Genomic DNA, 26,582 nt, shown 5'->3' with positions numbered 1-26,582 from the left:
TGCATATATGCACCCCAAAATGCCTTTCTTCTACCTTGGTGTTACTCTGCCTGCACTATTTCAAGCCCATATTCTAATTGACCTACAAAGCCTTTTCTTATTATGTCAGGCACCACTGTCTTTCTTTTCTGATCATCCATGGTTTCCATATTGTTCCTCTTTCTAATGTGCTAGTCTCTCCTCCTCAAGCATATTTCCAATATTTCTGCATCCAGAAATGTGGTCTTGTATCTTCCGTGTCCTTCTTCAAGAACTCACACATTTAACAAATGCTTGCAGTGTACTGTGTTGCATTGATTCTGTGTCTTAGTCATGCTTTTGGGATATAGAAATATCTAAAAGTCACTTTAGGTCACTTTACTTCCTTAATTCTAACATAAAACAATAGCACAACCTAAAAGTTCTTTTTATAATTAAGGGAAGTGTTCTTTATGGAAATGTTGCACATGTGCCCACCCAATGAAAGGAACTGAATTTCCACATTTACTTATTTTACTTGCAGCAGTTGAGTTTAATTTGACAACTCTTTTATTACAACTACCAAAAAAAATTTTTAAAGAAAAAAAACTTCCTCTGTACAAATGTATTTCCATATTTCCATCTCAGTATAAGCACAGCTGTGAACCAATTACTTCAAAGTTCAAGAGCTGGTTGTTTCTATCCTTAGCATCACTAGAAAATGTTGAACATAATCCTGGGGAGAGACTCCCAGGCTCAGTACAAAAAAATTCTCACATCTTATTATTGTGTTTTTATATCCAGAAACATTTATTTCCTCTAGTCTCACCTTTATTTTCTATTTTTGGTACAGAGTGATAATATCTATTTTGCATCCTAATTAGAATACATTATGTGGCTATATTATGGTTATGGTGGTTATACTATCCGATTAGTTCTTGCTAACCACTCGTTAAAAGGATGTAAGCTACAGGTCTATAGGTTAATTCTTTTGAGAAATATTCCCTCAAGCCATCTGCATTATGAGTATATTTGTATGAATTTAATAAAACAAATATTAATGCTTCACCTACCCTTTCTGAAATTAATTATTTTCTGACCCTCTCCCCCTGCCAATCTGGCTTTTCACCATCTGAGACAAAGGAAAGCAAACAAATGACTGATACGAAAATTTATTTGAGATATTCACTTTCCTAACATTTGGTGTTTTCCCCATGAAATTGTCCTCCACATATTGCTATCTGTCATTTCCCTTAGTCAACCTCCCACCTCTACATGTGAACAGATTAGCTTTCCATATACGCTCCACAGAGAGGGAACGAATATGTGATTAGAATAGCATTTTATCCCCTCTACTGAAAGAGGTAAAAAGAGAAGAGGTGTTTTCCTGCAACACTAAAGGTCATATTAATTTCCCTGAAGTCCCCCTCCAGTTTCCCCAGGAGAAGTTGCTGTAATGTAGAGCAGATCAAAATGAACTAATTACTATGCACATCTAACCTGATGATCTCCCAAGCCCAAGCACAGCTCCCCATTGTGCATGCCCTTCTTCTGCTGTGTCACTGCACCTACTTATTGAGATGATTTGATTCAGTGACTGACAGTAAGTGTGAAAGAGGTGGGAGGCAAGGAACAAGAAGAGGATTCTAGTCTGTAAATGTTGTCTACATGTTTAGATAGACATGGCTATCTGTACAGCTTAAGAATCTGAGCAACATGATATTCTTTTTTTTTTTATTTTTTTATTGGTATTGGTCAGAGATCAGTCCATAGCTGTTCTCCTGAGGGATGTCATACTGTCTGTTCTGCCAACACTCTCTTTTAAGAGGATTTTTTTTTTTTTTGGACAAAACATATGCTTTATCTCTCCAATCTCAGTTTATAGAACTAACTGGATATCTAAATCATCTCTACATATTCTTGCCAATGACCTACAACCTATGAATTATCCAAAAATATGAGCAATGCAGTCATATTCTATTTGAAAAATTTTAGATTAGAAAATAGAAAATGTAGTCATTTGGAAGCAGGACCAGAAAAAAATAGGCTACATTGAGATTGCCATAGAGACCAGTCAGAAAGACAATAGCAAACCTAAACCATGTGTAAGCTAAAGCCATAATGAAGGAAAAATTCTATGGAAGCTGATTTTGGAGAGGAGAACAGACCACATGTGAAGAATCATCGTGTAGCCCATGGAGAAAGAAACAGAATAGCTTGTCCGAGAGCTGTTTTGTATATTCCAGCCCAAATCCTGGTCTTCATATGTTCTTAGACTATTACCTGGGTTAGCTTGGCTAAGTTTTTTATTCTATTCTATGCAAATGGAATAACATGAATTACTTTATTCATTAATGTTTAGTACCTCATATGGGCAGCACTTTCTGTTAATTGCTACAAAGGTATCAAGATATTTTTAAAAAGTTCCTCTCCCCTCCAAAAAGACTCCTATATGATATTTTTCTATAAATCAATGGTACTACACATTTCCATGTCTCTTTCTAGAAGAAAGTGAATTAGTATTTTTCAATATTTATTTTATAGATAATTTTACTTTTTCCCCTAAGCAAAAATTTAATGATTTTTCCCTCTCTACAAATCAATACCATATATAAGTTTTGTTCCATTTAAGGATATTGATTATCCTAGGGCAAAATTAATTCTTTGTCAAAATTTAATAAAAATGAATCAATGTATGTTATTAATAGCCTCATCATACATTTATACAATTAAAGATTAAAGATGTACTGAGAAAATTTTTAATAATATATTGTACTTAATATTTGACTATTAGTTTTCATACTGAATATACGTTTCTTTCTTATTATGGCCATGCATTAAATTGGTTGATGTGAAGTCATAATTCCAATTACATATATAGAATATGAATCACAAATGGTTATTGTACTTGATTTAATTGAAGAAAACCTTTTTTTCCCCAATATCTGGAGCAGGTGAGGAGAATCTCTCTCTCTCTCTCTCTCTCTCTCTCTCTTTCTCTCTGTGTGTGTGTGTGTGTGTGTGTGTGTGTGTGTGTTTGTGTGTATGTGTATAAAATATATACAGAGGTGAAAGAGGTGACAGGCAAGGAACGAGAAGAGAATTCTATGCTGCTATTGTGGCCTACATGTATTAGATAGCCATGGTTATTTGAACAGCTTAAAAATCTGAACAACGTGATATTCTCTGGTTTTTTGATTTGTAAAACACTACTTTTATTGGTCAGAGATCAGTCCATAACTGTTCTCCTGAGATATGTTAAATGTAAATATATACACAGATGTGTGTTAAATTTTTTTTGCACAGTGACTTCCAATTTTTCCTTTCAGATAGTCTATCTTTTGTGAATATTAATGAAAGTAGTTTGAGAATACAAAGTAGACATTGAGGAACTGATTTGGGAAACCACAACAAGAAAAAAATGCCTACATAAAGAATGAACATGTATTTGGAGTGTCAGGAAATTAAGGGAGAGCGGAGGAAAGGGGAGTAAAGAACAGGAGTCAGACAGCACGACTGGCTCTGGAGATTGAGGCAAAATATGGCCAAACAGTAATAATTCTAAATAACACCATGACGGAAGATTTTAACAACACAGATACCTGGTGTTAAGTTGTGCGTTGTTTGTGTGTTTGTGATGTAAACCTACTCCATTATCCTAAATTTTCAATAAAGCATTTCACAGGTGCTTTCTGTGATAATTGGTGGGGAAATTAAGAAACAGCCTGTTCCTGGTACCTGTAACAGGAATTAGTATCCAGAAGTGACTCTGAGTTGGGAGAGTCCCAGGTGTTTCTCGTTGTAAAACATAAATGATTGGATTCAGAAATCTCAGAGGCCCAAAGAATTTTACCTAATAACCCATTTGTACAATATAGCTTTAGCTCTATATATGAAGTAATATCTGAGGACCAAGGACCAAGCCTCCGATAGTGGATTTAGTCAGTTTTTTATGATATCGTGTATTCCATATCATTCTGCTATACTCTCACTTGCTCCCTCCTTGTTCATTCTCTAACAGAAGACAGAAGGCTTTATGAGTTTTATAGAGCTCATGAATAAGCTTTGGGGTTGGGCCTAGGAGAGGTTACCTTTAATTACCTGTATTTCTTGACTAGTGTATATTCAGCTAGAGAATACCAACCACTGTAATTGTATTCAGTTGATTTTATTTAACACTCAGTGTCATCACTCAAAATGACTCTTCAGGACAAATTTTCTATCTACAATTATCTCGTAGTAAAGCGTAAGGGTTTTGTGTTCTCTTATAATTAGAGAAGTTTAAAAGGAAAAGCTCATGGTAAGAAAATTGAGATGGGTCATATAGTCTGTAATGGATGATTTTTTTCTTTTGAGAATAATAATTTTACACATCTTTTTCTTGACATGAATTTAAAAAGAAGTAATGCTACCCTATCTCTGTGATTCCAAACTAGAATAACCCTCCTGTTATGGGTATTGCCAAGAGATGTTTTGTACAGTTGAAGGAAAGTGTCGAGAAGAAGCTGAACTTTCTAAGAAGACTGAGAAGAAAAACAAACAAACAAGCAACCAAACACAAAAAGATGGGGCCAGGTGGTGGCAGTGGTAATACAATGAGACCCATGTTGTAAAGGTCCTGATTTCGCATCCAGGGACCTCTTTAAGCACACTAGAAATACACAAAATCATTATTCGGGCCAACTGAGAGTGGAAGGCAGCATGAAGACCCTAGTGAGGACCCTCTTGTTCATCTGTTTATCTGTCTCTCTTACAGTACAAATAAGTAAATAAACTTGGAAACCAATCCCTACCCCCCCCAAAAAAAAGACCAAAAATGTTCTATTCCTGTAGTGTAAACTTTTACCTAATTTTTAAGCCTCATCTATCTTTTTTAGTCAAAGTGTTCAAAATGAAAATTTGAGAAAGTTTTGCTTATAGTTTCTTTTATATTTCGATATGAACACATATGCTAAATTGACAGATTTAAACCTAAAGCCATGTGAAGCATCTGGAATAAAGAATAGAAATGTAGTTTAAAGAAATATAGTTAGAATATGAAATAGAAATCTCTTCAGGTCGAAATCCATTAAACTGTCTCTACAAAGCAACAACCACAAAGATATCTAAAAATAGATAATATAAGGGAAGTGTCTTTCTATGTCCCATCTTCATGACAAAGTTTTTTTTTTTCTTTTTTTGCAGAGGTTTTTGCTATAGGGCGCATGCGCTCACCAGAAACACAGAGAGGGACAGAGAGACAAAAAGCGAGAAATCACCCCCTAGGGGGAAGGCCACACAGCATTCCCTTTTCCTCCATTCTCCTCTAGGGATCTTGGGCACGCACGCAATCACATCCGGCATGAGTTTAAGCCACTGGGTCCCGGACTCGAACTGTGGTCCACTACATGGGAGTCCAGCAATATAGCCATTATGCTAACTGCTGGTCCCCATGACAAAGATTTTACCATGTGTGATCCCACATCCTTATTTTTGGCAATAATTCTCTCTCAAAATTTTATCATTCAGTTTATTATTAGCTCAGTAATCACAATATAAAACCTAAGTTTTAAAAATCAAAAATTCCTTGCCAATTTCTTCATTTTTTTTGTTTGGTCATGTTGGATTCACATTCACTTAATGTAAAATTCACAGACTTTAGAATAATATTAAAAGAATCATCAAAAATAGCACTATTGAGACTTAACATAAACTACAAATACACAGTAGCACACATTCTGTGCTTTAAAGAGACTTCATGTAATTCTTCCAAATTTCTGTGAAAACACAGATTTACTATTTAATGTCTTGGGTTGTCTAGAAATGTACATTTTTTTAATGAGAAAAGGCAGGATAGAAAAAAATTACTGGAGCAAAAGTCAAATAACTGTTTCCATTTTGATTACTTTAGATACTACAGCAAGCATATTTAATACTTTGATTGCTTATCAATAAAAATAGACCAGAACAGCGACTATTCCAAAAGAAGTAGCAGCATTGAAGGAATCTGCTAGAGGCAGATTTAATTTACATTCTTGCTGTTTACATGTGGGATTTCTTTTTTAATCTTTTTTGCTTCTACTCAATATAAATGAGTTTGTGCCAAGTGTTTAAAAATTTACCAAGAATTTCAGTAAATGGTAGCATTTTCTTCTGGGGATTCTATCTAAGATTGTTCTTGTTAAACTATAGAACAGCTGCATTCTTTGAATCAATTGGCCTCGCCAATAAAGAAAAAAAACGTCCTTTTTACTTTGTCCATTTAGTTTTGTGGCTTCTTCTTAAAGCCATGTACCTCTCCCAACCTGATAGCAACTAAGACACTGCTACTTGGTGACAGGACTTGATACAAAGGTAATTAGCTTCTGGGACAAGAGAGGTAGGCTTTTCATGTTTATTAACTACTTCTGCACCAGAAGGCTTTATAACTTTTCCTGTTTGTTTCTTTTATCTTCTTGAAGTAATGTCTTTTATGAAAACAAACCAACCAACACCAAAAAAAAAAAAAAAAAAAACCTGTTCTCTTTTCCTACCTTTTTTGATACCTGTATAATTTTGTCAGAATCCTCTTTTTCCCTTTGACACTTTCCAATTACTTCATTTCAGGGCCCATATGTCTTTACTTTATCTTTTTACTTTCTGTTCTAAAATACCTCCAATGTTTTTATATTTGGCTTCCTACCTTTTTTGATACCTGTATAATTTTGTCAGAATCCTCTTTTTCCCTTTGACACTTTCCAATTACTTCATTTCAGGGCCCATATGTCTTTACTTTATCTTTTTACTTTCTGTTCTAAAATACCTCCAATGTTTTTATATTTGGCCTTTTTTATTTAAGTTTTGTTTGTATAATTTATATTCTTTTCATTTCTTTCTCAATTTTTATACTCAGAAGATTAAGGGTCTGAATGTCTGATTTCTAATCTGGATTTTTTTTTCTCCCCTCATGTATTACCTTTACAATGTCATGAAAATTTCCCAGTATCACTGAACCTTCATTTTCTAATTGATAAAATGAAGATAAAGGTAGAATTATATACATACAAGTTTTATTATTTCAAATGTTTCATTATAATTTATATTTTTTGTTCAAAATCCTCTCAAAGTGTTCTCTCAATCCAAAAATAGTTTACGAGTTATGTAATCTTTCCCCTTCTCTATTGTCCACATGAATTATTATAGCCACTTGGAGTGAAAGATTACAGATCCAGATACGAAAATAGGGCTTTCTGGATGGTCTCTTCTCTGTACCTTGATCAAGGCACCCTCTCTGTGTGCTTCGTTTTCTCAGCTGTACTAATTATGTTAGAGTTTTGGGGGTTTTGATATCAGAGAGTGTATGTGGAGTTGCAGAGTGAGATCAGATGTCCTCATGTTCACCATTATAAGTACTGATAGTATTGAAGGAGCAGATTTGGGTGAGATAAAATTGATACAGTGATTCCATATTATCTTCGGATATTCAATAGTAGCTGAAAAATATTAAAACAATTCTCAGCAGAGAGGACTGTTAATATGGAAGATAGAATTTATAGTCGCATGACCCAATCTGAATCAAATTATATTACTTAGCTTTGGGCATGTTACTTAACTCCTCTGCCTCCATTTGAAAATTAGGATAATTATCTACTTCCCATGGTTGGTTGAAGAATAAAATTAGATGATAAATAAAAAAGATCTGGAAGAATTATAAATTTCAATAGAATTTGTAAGCATTATTATTATTACTATTTTAATTAATCATATTAGGTTTTCCCCTTCTTATTTCTTTTTCTAAAACAAATGATCTTTTCTCATTTTGTTAATATACAGTATGACCATTTGAATGCTATAGTTAGAAAAACCTCACTCAAATCTTGCTCTTTAATAAAACATCTTAATATTTCCTCCTGATATATTTTGGTAGTCAAAATATTTAAAACACTCTATCATTTCTAAACAAAATACAGTTAAGAGAAAATGAAAGAAATTTGAGTGTTTTAGACCAGCATCAATAATTTATGTTCTTAGCAGTTGTTTTCTTATTAAATTAAAAAAATAGATTTTTTTCTTTCTTTCTTTTTTTTTTTCTTGAGAGGTTTTTGCTATAGGGCGCGTGCACTCACCAGAAAGACAGAGAGAGACAGAGAGATAGAAAGTGAGAAATCACCCCCCAGGGGGGATGGCCACGACGCAATCCCTTCTCCTCCATTCTCCTCGTGGGATCTTGGGCATGCACGCACATGTGCTGGCTGTGAGTTCAAGCCGCCGGGTTCGGGACTTGAACCACGGTCAACTATATGGGAGTCCAGCGACATAGCCATTATGCCAACTGCTGATCCCCCAAAAATAGATATTTTTAAAACCAGTTGTAACTGTACACAGGAATATGGTGTAATACATGGAGATGCAGATGCCAGTTTAAGCTAGGTCTCTGCATTTATGAAGAGCATACTCTTACATGCAAATATAGCAGTACGTGTTCGAATTGTCACCTCAACAAAACTACAGATTATTAATTCCATAAACTCTTGAAGTCTCTACAAAAGAGTTGAAAACATAAATGCTAGATATTCTTATGCCAAAGAACTAGAGTGTTCATTGATTTACTCACTTAATAAAACAGGGCAGCAGTCCAAGTCACATGGTTGAGATCTTGACACACACTTGTTATTCTGAACCTTTGCAACTATCTATGTGTCTGTGCTGGTGATACACAGTGACGCCAAACGTCTCTTACCTAAGGTATAAGTGATATGATAGGGTAGCATGATACACTGACGTATCTAAGCTCTAAGTTGGGACCACATTCTACCTTTTACTGCCAGTTAAGTGACTTAGAAACATCTTCTCTAAACTCTGTAGATTTTAATACTCTGTTTTTTACATCAATGATTATACAAAAATGTGAATTAATTGCAGCAGTATACATAGAACATGTATACAATCCATGTCCCAGAGTGAATATCCAATAACTAGTAACATTTTTTTTTTTGGAGAGGTTTTTGCACTAGGGCATGTGCACTCGCCATAAAAACAGAGAGAGACAGAGAGACAGAAAGTGAGAAACACTCCTCAGTGGGGATGGCCACGCTGCAATCCCTTCTCCTCCATTCTCCTCTTGGGGTCTTGGGCACGCATGCACATGTGCCCAGCACAAGTTTAAACCACTGGGTCTGGGACTCAAACCATGTTCCACTACAGGGGAGTCCAGCGATGTAGCCATTACACCATCTTCTGGTCCCATTTGTAATTTTTATCATTTATAATTTTAGTAAATGATAGGGCAACAGATTTCACTGATAAAAGTTAGGACTTTTTAGCATGTAATGTTTAAAAATATCTTAAATCTACATGATTTTCATCTATTTTATTGGCTGACCTCAAAATCATGTCCACTTTCCAGGTCAGGAGTACATCCATACAGTTAGGACCTTGGATAATTCGAATAACTGCTTAATTATTCAGACCTCAAGAACTCAGAACTTCTAGTGGCTTGATAATTATTTATGGCAAATACTTTTACTGTAATATATACTAGAGTGCCTTGCCAATAAATATTAGGTGACATATTAATGTTTATTTTAATGGGGACAATAAAGTGCCTCAATCAAAATCAAGTTAATTAGCTATTACCATAAAGTTAGTAAAATAGAAGGCCAGTAGTTAACATTTACCATGTGTTAAGCACCTAATGTGAATGATCTCATTTAATCTTCCAACAACCACATGACATACTATTATTCCCATTGCACAAATACATGAACTGAGCATCAGAGAGAATAATTTTGCTATGTCACATAGCTACTTCATTCTGGGAAACTGGATGTTAGTATAAACAGTCAGTCTCTGGAGCTAAAGATTTTTCACTACGAAATTTTCTTATAATGATTTTATGAAAGAATCAGATATTCATAGAGCACATTTTAACTAAAACCAAATCCTCCTTTAATGAATTCTTAGTTTGGGAGATGTAATTTAAATTCACTCATGACCAAAATAGTGCATGTGCCATAAATATATTCAGAATTATAAGAAAAACCAAATAAGAAAATACTTTGAATTTTATATTTTCATTTTATATATAGATTTTACAAGAACATATTTATTGCATAAAGTGATATCAGTTCATAACTCATAAATTCTCATTAAATATTCTCATTAAATATTCTCTGATGATGTAACAATTGGCTTTAATTTCTTGAACTTTCATTGACATGTATTGTTTAGCAACACGTATCAAAGGCAGATCACTTTCTTGATTAATTATCTGTTTAGGTCATTTTAAGGACCAAAATCTGATTCAGAATATTTTTGGCATTTGAAAAATAAAATTTCTCGGAGACCAGCAGTTAGCATAATAGCAAAAACCTCTAAAAAATAAATAAATAAAATAAAATAAATAAAAATAAAAAGTAGACTTTCTCAATCAAATAAAAATATAGGTATTTAGAAAGAAATTAGGGCCCTCCCGCACCCCTCTCAAATATGTCAGATGTAGAGATAATATAAAAGTAGAACGTTTAGAGGCAAAATCATGTGATATTCCATGAAAATGTTTCCATGAGATGATATTTGGACTAAGAAAGTGAATAATAAAGTAAGTGGAAAATAAAACTAATTTGGAGCTCTACTATTTGGCTGTCTTTTTAGAGTTCAACCATGATATAACTCCTCCTTCAAATACTGTATAATAAACTTTTTGTGGCATATCTTTAAGCCCAAATGTTGTGTATATGTATTTTGCTTTCATGCACTTTGAAAGTATTTTCAATAAAGATTTTTTTCCCTCTTAATGTATAAAGCTTACCCTTAGTAACTCACATGTATCTACCACCAAATTGGTCCTGCACATACAAGGATAAGTTACAAATGGTGAAGTCATATGTATTCACTGCCACTAAAAAGGTCTACCCAATCCATATAATAAAATAAGACCAGTAAGATGGTACACGAAGGGTGATGATAATGCTGTCCCTCAAAGAGTCAGTGTTAGTTAAATACCAGTGTGATTATACTGAAGTGGTAGCAGGTGCCAGGTGGGCTCACCAAATATTTCTAGCAGTATTTGATTTTCTCTACTACTCTTCACTCTATTTTAATAACTTGATGGATATTATATTTTAAAGTGAGAATTCTTAGAAATAGACTGAATTTTTTAAATATAAGTTTCAGAGCCAGCAGGTGGTGTCGTGGTTAAGACACTGGGCTCTCACATGACCAACTGCAGTTCGAGTCCTGGGCCTAGTGGCTTGAAATTCTTCTGGGCACATGTGCAAGCATACCCAAATTCCCAAGAGGAGAAGGGATTACCGAATGGCCATCTGCCATGGAGGGTGATGTCTCACTTTCCCTTTCACTCTATCTCTGGAGAATGCATGTGCCATATGGCAAAAACCCTAAAAAAAAAGATGTGTATATATATATATATATATGTGTGTATATATATGCATACACATATATAAATAAAATTATCCCCAATGGGTGTGGTTCTCATCAGACAACTTTCTAATAAGAAATCATACCCAATCCCACAGCCTTTCTTTTCCACATTGACTGTATAGTGCTGATTTGTGGGTGAAGTAGGTCGTGAAGACATGTCCTTTTATTAAGACTGGGGAAAAATAAGAACAAAGGGAAGGAGAAAGGAAAATGAAAGATGACATCTCTATATCTAGCCTGAATAAAACATTGTTGAGACTTTTAAAAAATAAAGACTATCTCATTTACCTAAATTCAAGTAGATTTCTCTTTTATTCTCTTTCAAATAAAACCTTATTATTTGGCTGAACAGAAAATAAAGTCACTTCCTCAAGAGTTTTCATACATTAAAGTTGAACTTCTTAGCTATTATAAGGAGTCTTAAAAACCTTTGCAGACAAATGTAATCCAATTATGAGTTTATTTTGGTGCAAAAAATAAAATAAAATCCCCATGTTTAGTTTTTTTCATAATAGGCATTTGCCGTTAGTTTTTTGAGGACATCTTGTATATGTTAAGGAGTTTCTGTTTTGAAATTCATGACATAAGTGAAAATGCCACTGACACAGGACACTGTGGTGCAGAGGTCATCAAGCCCAACCCCTGCAACAGGACATGAGTTCTTGTCCCATGCTCACAAAGAATTAGAGACACTGACATGAAGAGGTGATAGCAAAGCAGAGAGTTTATTGAAGGAGAGAAAAGGAAGAACAGTGCTCCCAAATTAAAGAGAGGGACCCAAAATGAGTAGCTCATGAAGAACTGAGGCAAGGGGTTTTTCTCTGAGTCAGAGGGGCTTTGTTTGAGCTTCTTGTTCTTCGTTCACCATGATAGTAGTGACATGTCCTATAGGTTATGATATACCTTAGGGTCGGCTCACAGTCATGAGACCATATGTAATGATGGCTAATTGGAGACTAGTCTTTTCAGAGGCTGTTCATTTTAAAAAGGTCATTATCTCAGTTAATTTTGAGGGCCTGATCCATATCTTGGAATTCTTCCCCCAGAATTAGGGAAGAGTCCTGCCCATAAGGGAGTGCCTTGCCCCATTTCGGTCTCTGTAATACTGCTTTTACATTATCTGCCTGTCCTGAACTATGTCCATCTGATCTTTTGAGTTTTGTCTAATTAAATTCCATTGCAAGGGGCCATGAATTCTTCAAGAACAAGATTTATATGTCTAAAGACAAAGGGATATGGTACCTGAGAGAGGAGAAGAATTAGGGTCAAACCAAAAAAAAAAAAAAAAAAAAAATGGGTGGGGATTTAACAGTCAGGGGCCTCACAGCACAGTGGCTCTCTTCCAGGGTGGGAGGAGGTGTCCTCGGCCCTAACTACCTGTAAATGGGGTCTAACTCCTGCCTTACCACTATTACTTAGCTTAACTTTCTTTTTTTTGGAGAGGTTTTAGCTATAGGGCACATGCGCTTGCCAGAGAGAGAGAGACAGAGACAGAGAGATGACAGAAAGCGAGAAATCACCAGGGGGGTGGGGGGTGGATGACCATGACGCAGTCCCTTCTCTTCCATTCTCCTCTTGGGATCTTGGGCATGCACGCCCACACAGCCGAGAGTTTAACTTATTTTTTTAAAAAAGAAAACATTATGAAACCATGCAGTTACTTAGTTTGAACTTGTGAAAACAAAATTTATTATAAGGCCTTTGTCAAATTAAATTTAAACTACTGGGTCTTTGAAAAAGTCTTGGCATATTTTTCGATGTTTGTATAAAAATTTGTCATGACATTTCAACAACCCAATATTAAAAAATACTCAAACTAACATGTTATGAGTGTCTTTGATTTTTCTTGCTGTAATGACCACTAATGCTAGATAAATTAAAGGATTATTTGACTACTCTAAGGCTAGAGTGCCTTCTTTTCGAAATTCTTGAGTACTTTAGATAGACGTGTGAACTGCCTAAGAACTGCCCATAAAAAGAGGTGTTTAGAGTATTCTGTTCACTAAGTAAAGCATAAAGAACAGATGACATGTGAGAAATGGAGGCTGTGTATTCTAATATGATTTCACTCTTTGGTAGTCTTTACCAAACTAATTGTCAATCATTTAGATTCCCGACAATTCTACTCCTTCTGAACCTGACATGCTGTGTGTCAGCTTAGTACAGAATGGTCTCCATATCTTTGTGTTTTCACCTTTTATTTTTATGTTTGGTTAGCTAAAAAATGTTTAAGTTTTAACATTTTTCATTATATAACAATGAGAATGACAGCGCTAAAATAGCAGTCATCAGGTTAACATTCAACCCCTGGTTTCTAAGAAACCAGGCTGAAATCCCAGGCACACCCAAGCGCTGGAATTTAACAAGAAACCCAAGGAAAGAAAAAGCACAATCTCAATCTGAGTGTATTAAAGAAAGGAAGAAAGGCAGTATTAGTTTAGTCTGTTTTCAAGGGTGAGTTATTCACCCAGCGCCAGTGCTGAAGTGAAACACTTTATTGATTTGCAGATTAAGGATCTATTTAAAAAGTGATAAATCAATCCTTCTCGTCAAGTCTACTGCGCCATGTTCAGAAACTTGAAAGCAATCACTGCTGTTTGAGGAAAGCTTACTTAACTTGTTTTCGTATAATGATAGAGAAAACTATAGTTCATAATGAAGGCACCGTATATTGAACATCTTGATGAAAAGTCAGAAGATTGAGCTGGCATAAATCAATGCATGAATCCAAAAGTCTGCAGGTGGGATGAAGAGCAGGGAGTTTATCTACCTTGATTATCACTGCATTTGAAAGTCAACGAGGACCTTACATCCAGTGTGAACTCACACACACGTAGAACTGCTGTTCGCAATTTAATCTTAAATTCTGATCAAGAGTAGATGAGATTAAAAGCAAGAAACTATCTGGATACTATGTTGTATTTTAAAATAAACCTTAATCAGAGGTCGAAATATTTTTTTATAAAAACGTTGAATCAAGTCTGTGTTTATAAAGGGAAAGGGGATTCTACTTTAAATCCTGTACATTTGTCTGCTGGAAAACCAAATCAAAATGCCATGTTTTCCAAGATGCCGATATATGAAATTCTTGGATGCTAGAATTATTACACTTCTGTGATGCTTGGTCTCTTTCCCCAAACTAGAGCTTAAAGGTCGGGAAAAGAAACAAAATACCATTACTTCATCAGACTGTGGTTATTTTTGGAGTTTTAAAGTTTCACGTGTCAGTTTTACTTGTTTTCAACAAGTCGCTTCATAAATTCAAATATTACAGAGACTTCTACTCCATTTCCTTTAAATAGCATATTGGCAAGCAGACCCTTCTGTAAATATTTTGATTGTCGCAAAAATTTTTTAATAAATACTGAGGCAAAATCACTTTTTAAAATCCAAAACCATACATTGTCTCAGGTATTTATTATGGACTTGATCAAGATTACTAAGCTTACTAATTGTTTCTTCCTGAAGGATAGTTATTATGAAAAGGCATTTTCTAAGTTAATAGGAACTACTTATAGGGTATTATAGCTTGCTTAGGAAAAAAATGCCATAAATTATCTTCACTTAATTTAAAAAATTGTTTCTGCTATGTTGTGTATCAATGTCATAATCTTTAAAGGGAAACATTCTTCATTCGATTGTCCTTATAATCAGAGATATATTTCAGAGTCAGGTGTTTAAAATGGATCTCACCATAGTTTCAAGATTGTTCTGAATCTTCTCACCTTTGATCAGCAGTCATATTCAAGGAAGTTAGGCTATTGAAATAATGTGGAAGAAATAAATTTCATAACTTAAGCTATCAATCATTGTGAATAGTTTGAAATAAAATGTCTAATAATAGAGTGAATTAATGATGCTCAATAATCGGAATGTGATATCAATTCAACTGTTAAAAATTATGTTATCTGGGGCCACCGGGTAGCATAGCGGTTATGATGCTGGATCCCATATGACTGACCACAGTTTGAATCCCAGGCCCTGCAGCTTGAAACTCAGACCAGGTGTGAGTGTGTGTGTGAGTGTGTGTGTGTGTGTGTGTGTGTGTGCGTGTGTGCTGAAAATCCCAGGAGGGTAATGGAGAAGAAACCATGACATGGCCATCCTCCTAAAGGGTGATTTCTCACTTTCTCTGTGTCTCTCCTGTGAGCACACACACCCTATAGCCAAAATCTCTCAAAAAATTATATTGACTAAGATTACATGAAAACCCTTATCATACAACTGAATTACAGGACTTTAAATGGTAGTGATTCTGGTTTTCTTCCCCTTACCCCCGCCGCCCGCCACAGGGTCTAGGACTTTTTAAAATTTATCTTAAAGTCATCGAAGCAAAAAAATTATGATAAAACATTCTGCTTTCCTTTACAATTGCCCAATGCACACACACACACAAAACTATTTGTAGGAAAACCATGGTTTTGTACATGGGATGAAACAATATAAATCAAAAATTAAAGATAAGGGCTAGCTCTATCACTCATCTCTTTAAAAAATTTATATAAATATGCAATCAAAAACAACAAGAGTATCTCCCTATCTCCCTTGAAACGTTATTTCTACAGCTTTCCAAGTAGACCCCAGGACTGCACACTGTCTTCGAATGTCCTAAAATCCCCAGAGTCCTTTCTTTCAAATAGAAGAGGGGATAAAAAGGGACAGAGGAACTATTCAAACTTCGTCTTCTTTCCTTGTGGCTTGTGGTCTCCTCTTCCTCCTCTGCCTCCTCGGAAGTCACCTTGCCCTCCAAAGTCCCCTGGGCCTCTGCCACCAAATCCACCTTGGCCTCCTCTCCCTCTACCTCAGCCTCCAAAGCCACCTCTGCCTCCATCATGACCCCCGAAGCCACCTTCACCCTTTGGCTTAGCCCAGTCCAAGGTAACTTTGTTTCCATCAATTTCACCATCTTCTGTGTACAAAACCAAACCCTTTGGAGGATCCTGTTTCCCAGTCAGTGACTATCCTTGCACAAATAGAGCTGTCCAAAGTGTCCTTTAATGTCTCTTCAATGGTATCCTCAGACAGACCTTTGACAAACAGAGTTTTGGAGGGCTGACATCTTGCATTAGATGATCCCCTGGGTCTTTGCAGCTCCAGCCTGATTGCTCTGCCTTCACTTTCCCTTTTATTACAGGAATTTAAAGCTTCTTTAGTGTCTGCAAATGAAGCACAGTTTGTAAATGCATACCCTTTAGATTTGCCATTTTGCCTCTGAGGCACTTTGATAAAAGTTGCCTTCTCAAATACTTCCTGAAGTGTTTCTTTGGTTGCATTGTAGGAGAGGTTGCTCAAAACTAGATTTTTCAATTCACCACTCCAAGTGCTATTCTTTCCAGCTCTGTAGTCTTGATTTTGACCTTTCTCTCCAGTGTAGTATAGAAAAATGGACCACCCATCAATCTCTGTTCCCTGCTTTTCTTCAAAGCTGCATCAGTTTCTGTCTTAAATTCAATATAAGCAATCCCTTTACTTTTTCCATATTTGCTGATTATTCTGATCTCCATGGCATCTTCAAATACTTCTTTAATTCATCCTGAATGACTTGTAGGGGAGATTTTTGGCCAAAAGTGTTCTTGCATCTTGACCTTTCTCATTGTCTTCTCCTTTTGGTTTCTCTAATTTAATTTCATTGACAAAGACTTTTTTTTTTTTTTTTTGAGAGATTTTCACTGTAGGGCGCGTGCGCTTGCCAGACAGACAGAGAGACATAGAGACAGAAAGCAAGAAATTACCCCCCAGGGGCGATGGTCACGCCGCAATCCCTTCTCCTCCATTCTCCTCTCGGGATCTTGGGCACGCACGCACACACGCCCGTGAGTTTTAAGCCACCGGGTCCGGGACACGAACCGCGGTCGACTACGTGGGAGTCCAGCGACATAGCCATTACGCTAACTGCTGGTTCCCGACAAAGACTTTTAAACCGGTGAGTTCCAAAGCTTTTTCTAGATCTTCAGCAGATTCAAAGTCAACCTAGCCAAACTTCCTAGATGTACCAATTTTGACATACAACAGCAAGATCATTTTTAGCAAAAACAACACTAATGCCAGTTTTTAATTTGGGAAGAGATTTGTTATTGTTCAGGTTTTCAACAAACAAATGGAAGGATGTAGTTGGTTCTGTGACTTCTACCTTCTGTTTTTTGGCCTCAGGAGCTGCTTTCTATTTGGTCATTTCCTTCTTTCATTTTCCAGGATCTTCTTTGACAGGCTCTTCTTCCTCCTTATCTTCCTCATCCTCATCGTCTTCATTATCATCCTCCTCATCTTCCTTCTCATCATCATCCTCATCCTCTTTGACTTCATTTTCATCTTCAGCCACAGTCTTGTTTTCACAGGCACAGCTTTTACAGGAGTTTTCTTTCCTTTGGATGGTGTAGTCTCCATAGCTGCTTCTTCAGACTCATCTTCCTCATCCTCATTTTCATCCTCCTCCTCATCTTCCTCATTCTCATCATCCTCATCCTCCTCATCATCATCCTCATCCTCATCCTCCTCCTCTGAGGCCAGGGAGGCAGCTACTGCTTTCATCACTGCTGGCTCAAATTTATCCTCATCTTCATCCTCATCATCTTCCTCCTCCTCATCACTGTCTTTCTTCTTGGCATTCTTGCCATTCTTTGCCCCCTTGGCTGGGGTAGCAGCTCCTTTCTTACCAGGAGTTGCTACTAATGCTTTGCCCAGTGTGGCTCCCTTCTTGCCAGGTGCTGTGACTGCTTTGGCTGGTGTAACAGTCTTCTTGGATGGTGTGGCAGCTGCCTTTTGCCTGGGGTGACTGCTGCTTTCTTGGCAGGTAGGGTGACTGCAACCTTTTTTGTTGGAGAAACTACCACATTCTTTGCTGGAGTTGTGACATCCTTCATACCTTTTTTCTGAGGGATGACAAACTCTTCTCCACTGCTATAATCATCTTCATCTTCTGACATTTCCTCAACTTCACTGTCTTCTTCTACCTTCCTTGGAGGAGGAGTCATTTTTGGGGGGCCACTTTGATTTTTACCAACCTTAGCAAGCTTTGCCATGATGTTAGCTTATGATGGCGAGGGGCACAGATGAGTCTTAAGGAACTCCAGCGACATTGGTAGTGGCCATGAGCACTGAAAATCCTGGAGGGTGTACCTTGGGGGCCAGCTAGAGCTTGAGACTGAGGCAAAAGACTTGATTCTGTTTTTCTTGCCTGATTATTATCTCTTGAATTACTCAGGGTTAAAGTAGTAAGTACATCCCAAAATGTCAAAAGTCAAACAAAGTTTATGTTTTTCTTAATTGTCCAATGAAGAATGATCTTATTGGGAGAGACAGCTTTTCTCCATTTGGTGTCTCAGGAATTCTGTGTTCTTTCATGTTATGGCTTTGCTTTTCCAAAAGAACTCGTTGTACTGTGCTTCCAGCCAGCAGAAAGGGAAAGGAAAGAGAGGATAGAGTAGGCAGAAAAAATTTGTTAATAACTTGACTGAAAAATGAAACCTGCCAGTTTCACTAATGCTCCATTGGTGGCAACAATATCATGGCCACACTAGAAGCAAGGTGATTCTCTCATGATCATTTTATACCAGGAAAGAGAAAGCATGTATTTGGTGACCCATTAGCTCTTTCTGCCAAGATTTTTCTTCAGCATAGTCCTTGACTTTATGAATGTTGGTTAAATGTGATTCTTTTGAAGGATTCCTGGGAAAATAGTATAAAGGCATAAAATAGCTTGGATTTTTAGAGATCCAAAGTCATTCTTGGAAAATGAGCTACAGACTGAGGCATATCACATTTTCATCAGATTACACGGTGCCTGTACATCAGATGAAAATGTTTATACTCTACCCCATAGAAAATGACGAGATATTGAAGGATTTAAAAATGGAGAATAACATGACCAGAATTGCAATTTTCATAAAAGTAAGATTGGCAGTAATGTGGAGTATAAAGTTATAGGGTTAGAACTGGAGGTACAGAAAGCAGTTAGAATTCTAATTAGTGCAGATGATAGGGGTAATAGCAATGATTATGAGGGGAAACAGATGTGAAGCTTAGCCAGGGGAGAGAAACAGAACTTCATTCTTAATTATGGAAAGGGTGTAAAAGAAGAAACATGGTGTCAACCTGTGTTGTGGTGGTTAAGACAGCTAGATGCCACATGGCCCACAGTGTGGCTCAAGTGCTAGTCCTGGAAGCTTGGAAAACACATCTGGGACATGTGTGTGCTTGCCCAAAATCCCCAAAGAAGGAAGAAATGGAGAAGAAGAATTGCAGAGTGACCATTCCCCATGACGGTTCTTTCTCATTTTTTCTTCTGTCTCTCCCTCCGTCTCTCCCTCCCTCTTTCACGTAAGTGCATACACCCTCTGAAAAATTTTTAAGAAAAAGATATAGAAAAGGAAAAAGAAGAAAAGGGAAATGAACACATAGAGGATTAACTCCTTGTTGATTCTTGAAAGCCTGGGAACTTGCATTCACCAAAATAGGAAATTCAAAAGGAAAATCAGTTTTAGAAAAGAATGATGAGTTTTATTTTAGAATTACTAGGTGTGACATGACTGTGAATCTTCCAAGAGAAAGCAGGTAGTTGACTGAATGGATATTTAGCTCAAGCTGGTGAACTGGTAGTTACTAGTAAATAGGAATAGATTGGAGCATAAGCATGAGTAATATGATCCTTAGAAAGTTTATAGAGTAAGTGGACAATAGATGACCAATTTTGAGTAGTGGGTGAAAATCTTTGCTATTAAAGAGAAAAATGGAGCCAGCAGGTGGCATGGTGATTGAGGCACTGGACTACCACATGACTGATGGCAGTTCAAGTGCAGAACCTGGTGGGTTTCTTTCTCACTTTCCCTCTCTTTCTTTCTATGCCTCTCTGGTGAGCACACATGCCCTATAGAAAATCAAAATAATAATAATACATTAATTATTTTAAAAATAGAAAAACAGACCAGTAGAGACTAAGACATTGAAATTATTTTTCTGATAAAAAGTGAACTTTGGGAACTTCTAAGAACAGGAACAGCTGAGAGACTTTCCGTGAGAAGGTGTAGAGTCATTTTTTTGGCAACTTGGTAGTGAAGGAGATGAAGGAGATTGCAGCAGAAATGAGTTCATAGTTTTAGAGATGGAGAATTTATTCTTGATGACTTCCATATTCTCAAGAAAGAAAGCAACACAGATAATTTACAGAATAATCCTAAAGGATTTGCTGTGTGATCCCTGAAGTCCCTGGGAAAACTGTTTACCATAGAGTAACTAATTTGATAAGTGCTCCCGATTGTATTATTTTACTCAATACCATATGTCATGTTATTTTAGGTAGATACTAGGAACACTGAGCATCAATCATGCACACAACTTTGTTCAGTTCATTTCATTCTGGAATTCTTGGACAATATTGTCCCATCTGATTGTGCTATATTGCTGTTAAACTACTTCTCCCCTACAAACCTCACTGGAAGTTTCATAAAAAGGTAAGAAGTGACCTCATATGTTCATGTCATGAAGTGTTATTTGGCTAATAATGTCCTTTCTTTATTTGAGTCAAGCAATATCTTGTTTAACTTTTCTATAAATCACCTTAATAAAATCTTGTGTTTAACTTAAAGGTAATCTTGTTCCAGGAGCTCTGTATATAGTATAAACAATTATTTATAGCAAAATATCAAAGCTTCCCAACCCAAAAGATATACCTACAATTCAATCTTTTGATATTTGGGTAACTTTTTCTTTGCTAAATATTATACTTCTCTGATGTAGAAACAATGAGTAGCAGAGAAACAGAGAGAAAGAGAGGGAGAGAAGGAGGAAGAGTGAAGAGAGGAAGGTTTATTTGTGCAGAAAACTCAAGGAATGAAAATCTCATACAATACTGTACTTCATAGTGGTAGAAAATGACAAACGAAGGGTATTTTCAAGTACATTCCAATTGACTGTCAGGATGTACAGTTTTCTTCATGATTTTTGTGGACTTAGGGGTATACAGCAAAAATAATGCTTTATGGTATAAACTGCATGCTGGTAAACCTCATTTTGTTTATGTGAACATTCATATGATTCATTCAGGCAAACATACGTGTAAGCTCATTAAAATACCTATTGAGGAAAGTCACAAGGAAAGATCTGTGTGTTGTCCATGTTTTGTCTTGGTGTGACATTTAGCAGTTCACATGTAGCAAGAAAAGATATCTATAATACAGAAAATATATGAAGGAGAAAAATAGATCCTAAGAATTTAAGGACCTTAAGTACAGTTTGTTTCTAGTCAGAGGTTTTTCCTTTCTTTGTTTTTAGATAGTTACTGACTGGCAAGGACTATACTACAGTAGTAAATATGTTTAGGACTACATAAATAAATATATCTAGCATTGCCTATAAGTCAACAAAATCAATTTGTTTGGAAAACCAAAAATCCACCAACTAAAAAAAAAAAGTGGATTTTGCCCAATTAGTTTTTCATTCAGCTACATTTCAAGACTATATTTGGAATTACTGTATGTTGTTACAGGAAGGACAGAGACTTTGAAATTTGATGGACAGACTCCAATTATTCTATTGCTGCATTTTTTAAAATTTGGTGATTTTAGACAAATGTTAATTTTCTAAGGTAGTAATATCTATTGTGCAGAGATATTGTGAAAAATAAATGTGAGCCATTCATTTTATAAACATAATATCATCAGGATATAGAAGCATTCAACAAATTGCAATGCCTTGACTAATTTAGTTATATAGCTAATATTAGAACAAATACTTTGAATGAAGACAGTAGACAATTTAGGAGTTATATCTGACACTGCTCTTAGCCTGAGGAAGTCCAGCTTCTGCTAAAAAAACAAACAAACAAATTAAAAAAAAACAAAGAGGAGGTAAGTGGGGGGGTTTATTTTTCCTACAAAATAATGTGCTATAAGATCAATAAAAAGTCAACTTGAGTTTAGTTAGCTTTAGCTAAAATTGAAATGTAAAAATAAATAAATGATTTCTAAAATTGAGATGTAAAAATAAATAAACGAATTCTAGATGTGTTAAACTATATTTAATAGTAAGCTTTTACCTAGAGCTGGAATAAACAAAAGAAAATATCAGAAAGCTAAGATTGACAAAGTACATTACTGTAGTAACTGTGATTGGTGTCCCAAGGATCAAAGAACAAAATGGATGACTATCCTAGTCCTTTGTGCTTCTTATAATGCTCAGCCTGTTTCAAATACATATATATGTTATATATATGTATATAAAATAACTATATAAATCTATAATATATTGTATAGTATGTATTATATATAGATATTTTTAGATATGTAACATAACATTATATATTTATATAGTTGTATATATAAAATATACACATTGTATTGTACATAATATATGTATATTATATATATTTTATAAAAGGCAGGGCAAGTGGTTCTAGAGATATTTTAGATTCATTTTGATAAATTGGAGCATATAAACAAAAGCCTTTTTTTTTGGAGGGTTTTTTTTTGGTTTTTTTTTGTTGTTTTTTTTTGTTTTTTTTTTTGCTATAGGGTGCATGTGCTCACCAGAAAGACCAAGAGAGACAGAGAGATAGAAAGTGAGAAATCACCCACCAGGGGGGTGATTGGCCAGGTATAGGGCCATGCTGCAATCCCTTCTCCTCCATTCCGCTCTGGGGATCTTGGGTACGCATGCATACGCTCCTGGTGTAAGTTTAAGCCACCGGGTCCAGGACTTGAATCGCAGTAGGCTACATGGGAGTTCAGCAACATAGCCATTACACTAACTGCTGGTCCCAAAAGTCATTTATTTTGACATTGGTTTAGTTCATGCACAGATTATTCTGTCACATTTTAACAATCCTATTGCATTTTTAATTCTTTGGCTTTAATTGCACAGACATTTATTACATTTCTAACAAGCAAAACACTGCACTAGGCACCAGAGAAATTAGTGAAAAACAGGATGTCTTTTAAATCTCTCAAATGTTAGCTGCTACTTCATAGTCATTTTATATAATTTTGTCAAGCTGGGACATGTGCCATGAAATTATGTACTACCAGAAACTGAAAGAAATTAAAAAAAAAAAAAAAAGATCACCTGCATTCTTCGATGGGCATTTACTATCAATTTATATTCATTTAAATTCTGTCCAGGCATTTGACACCACAAAACTGAATTTTTTATGTATCACCTCATTACATGAATGATGTAAGAACAGAACTTTTTTCTGCATCTTATTCAATATTCCAATGAACTCAGAATACAAATTTTGTTCCATCAAAAATAATGGAATCTCACTATCCTACAGCCATTTAAATGCTTTAGAATAGCACAGTCCTCTATTCCAGGAGGCATATACAATAAATCTCATTATGAAAATTACCATATTCAGGCTATCTTAATAATGCACATGCCAATATCTCTACCACCTTCAAACAAACAAATAATGGTGAAAATTGTGCTAGTATTGACAATAGCCAGGAAATGTTATTGAGAAATAAACTATATTCCTTTTATTTGTTAGAGAAAATGGTTTCTTTTCTCATTTACTAGCTGAAAGAGGTCTATATTTTGAACATTCGAATATACAGAGTCCCTAGAAAAGGACATTAATAGGTATCTTGTTCCCACATGTGGACAATTGTGTGCTTGCATACACAGAGAAATCAACACACAAAACCAAAGCTTGATAAGTTTTATGTGAGGATTAAAGAGATATAGAAGCTTTCTTGAAATGTCTTAAGCACCAGTTTTATCGATGAACTTGCTGCTGTTACAATATTGCTCTTGGCCTGGGGACTGAGGCTCCGGTACGAGTAGGTTTTTATCAGAAGACCTTTCAGCGATGATCAACTCCTAGGCCTGCCCAGCTATTAGCAGAATACCTGGTAGGTGCTCAGTCTATTCCCGTAAGAGAGATGGACTGCACTGTGCACTGATCAGCTAGCTGTCAGCTTCTCTTTAAACATAGCTAGGAGCAGATGCAACTAGAGGTTACACTGTATGATTGGGTGGCTCCTACCAGAGTCTATGGCCCCTTTGCTGAGCAAATTCAGAGGTCAGGTTTCCTGTTCTGTACCTGCTACTTACTTACACCAATGTGTTATTTACAGATGAAGTCAGGACAATAGGAAACTATTTGATGGGTGCAGTTGTACCACATCCTGAAAGGTTTCCTTCTGAATTTGATCTCTTCTCACTCTAAGTGTTCCAACAGAAAGACCATCTTCATGCATTGCAATGTATGTCTATTAAAGGACCTTGTTGCTATCCTCTCAAATACAATGTGAACATGAATCTCTATGCTAACTAAGGAACTTTTAAAATCCTCAGTAATCTGGCATTTTCTTGATCATCTGCTTTAAATTCATATGGTTCTGGTGTTGGAGAAACTCAAGTAAAAATTCCAGATGCTCTAACATTCTACTTGAATTATTTGATTTCTCTTAACCTCAGTTACTATGATATTTAAATAGATATGGTAAAGTTGACCCTACACAATGTATTTAGCTGTTAAAAGAATCAAATCAAATCGGTTGATTTAACAAAATCTAACATGATATTTGTGATCTGTGAGGTACTGATTAAATGTAAAGGAATTAAATTTTTAAAATTTTATAGCACACAATTAGGGTATTAAATTTACACTTTGTGGGACCATCAGATGGCATAGTGGATACTCGCTGGATTCCCACATAGTCAACCATGTTTTGAGTCCTGAACCCAGTGGCTTAAAACTCATGCCGGGAGCATGTGCATGTGCGCCCAGAATCCCAGAGGACAATGAAGGAGATGGTACAGTCTTTCCCCCTGGGGAGTGATTTCATATTTTCTGTCTCTGTCTCTCTGGCAAGCACACAGCCCTATAAAACAACCTCTCTTTTAAAAAATTTACACTTTGTTGGGATTAAATAGGGCTAGAAAGTTAAAATTGAAGTCAATTTTATGATATATAGCTGTAATTTGTAATGTGTCTTAAGACCTATTGACAGTGGTATAGAATATTAACATGCAAGGTTAGGAATTTTGTTTCCTGATTATAGTTTAATTAATTATTTTCCCCATTCTATTTTTAATCTACTAAGGATATAGTCATTCATCATAATGTCTTCAAAGTTCAGGTCAATTGGCTTCAGTGATTTTTTTCAAATGAAGAATACGAATTTCGAGTCTGTATTCTATTTAAAACAATGGTGAATGTACAAGACTTAAAGTTCTACAATGATCACATCTTAGATTAAGGAGCGATTTGGTTGTCAGAGATAGGAGTTTCTAATCTCATTTTTACAGCTAATTGTGGGATAAGTTTAGACAATCACATGCAAGAAAGAGCATCCCTCTTCTAAATTCTCTTTAAGTAAAATGATAATACTTTACTTATTATTTTCTCTGCAACAGAGGTTTTTGGGAGTATTCTGTAAATGCAGTTTAAGATTAAAAAGTTTCCTAAATTAATAGACACTAAAGTAATAGCAATGTTTTCAGAGTGTTAGGGTGTAATTTTTGTCATTCGTTTAACATTTATCAGTGTTTTACTTGCTTACTGTACATTGTGTTGTTTTTAGTATGCTGGTAGAGGTGCATAATATTCACACCACTCCTAAGATTCTATACATCTTTTATCATATCACAATGTAACATAGTAATCTTGTCATTTGACATGAGGTTACTTCCTCTATTTGTAACCTGACAGAATTCTTTACTCTTGTGGAACCTTTAGTTTCTCTTTAGAACTGGAAATGAAAACATCTATTTCACTATGTTGTGTTGAGATAATTTAATGACAGTAAATAATACATGCAATAAATGCTAATGATTACGGGTCTTTTTCTTTTCTTATTCTGTCCTGTGCAAATCTGAATTCGTACAAGGGTTTGAATTCTGGTTCTCATGTTTATTGGCTAAATTTACTGAATTACTTACCCTCTTAAAGTATTTATTTTTAAGACAAACATGGAGCTACCACCCAGAATTAAATATGCTACCATGGGGACCAGCAGATAATGTGGTGGTTAAGGCCCAGGATTCACACATGGCCAACCGTGGTTTGAGTCCCAGACCTGGCTGTTTGCTTCCTCACCTTCTCTCTCCCTCTCTCTAGTGAGTACATGTGTCCTATAGCAAATTTAAAAATAACATTAAATCAAATTAATTATTTCTTGAAAAGTGGAGTATCATGTGTGACAGGGCTTTGTGCATAATAGTTGCTCAATAGCTGCACATTTAATAGATTTCATATTAAGGTATTTATTTCTACTGTTTCTGCT

The 26,582-nt window shown here is 35.7% G+C and overlaps 1 pseudogene; it reads right to left on the bottom strand.

Annotated features, from left to right (window-relative positions):
* Nucleotides 1-16,025: 16,025 nt before the first annotated feature.
* LOC102481252 (nucleolin-like) lies at nucleotides 16,026-18,377 on the bottom strand (annotated as a pseudogene).
* Between the last annotated feature and the right edge of the window lie 8,205 nt (nucleotides 18,378-26,582).

Source organism: Tupaia chinensis, unplaced genomic scaffold, assembly GCF_000334495.1.
Source record: "Tupaia chinensis unplaced genomic scaffold, TupChi_1.0 Scaffold000298_1, whole genome shotgun sequence".
NCBI lineage: Eukaryota > Metazoa > Chordata > Mammalia > Scandentia > Tupaiidae > Tupaia > Tupaia belangeri.
Note: the sequence above shows the minus strand (reverse complement) of the source record. Positions and strands in the feature narration are given on the sequence as shown.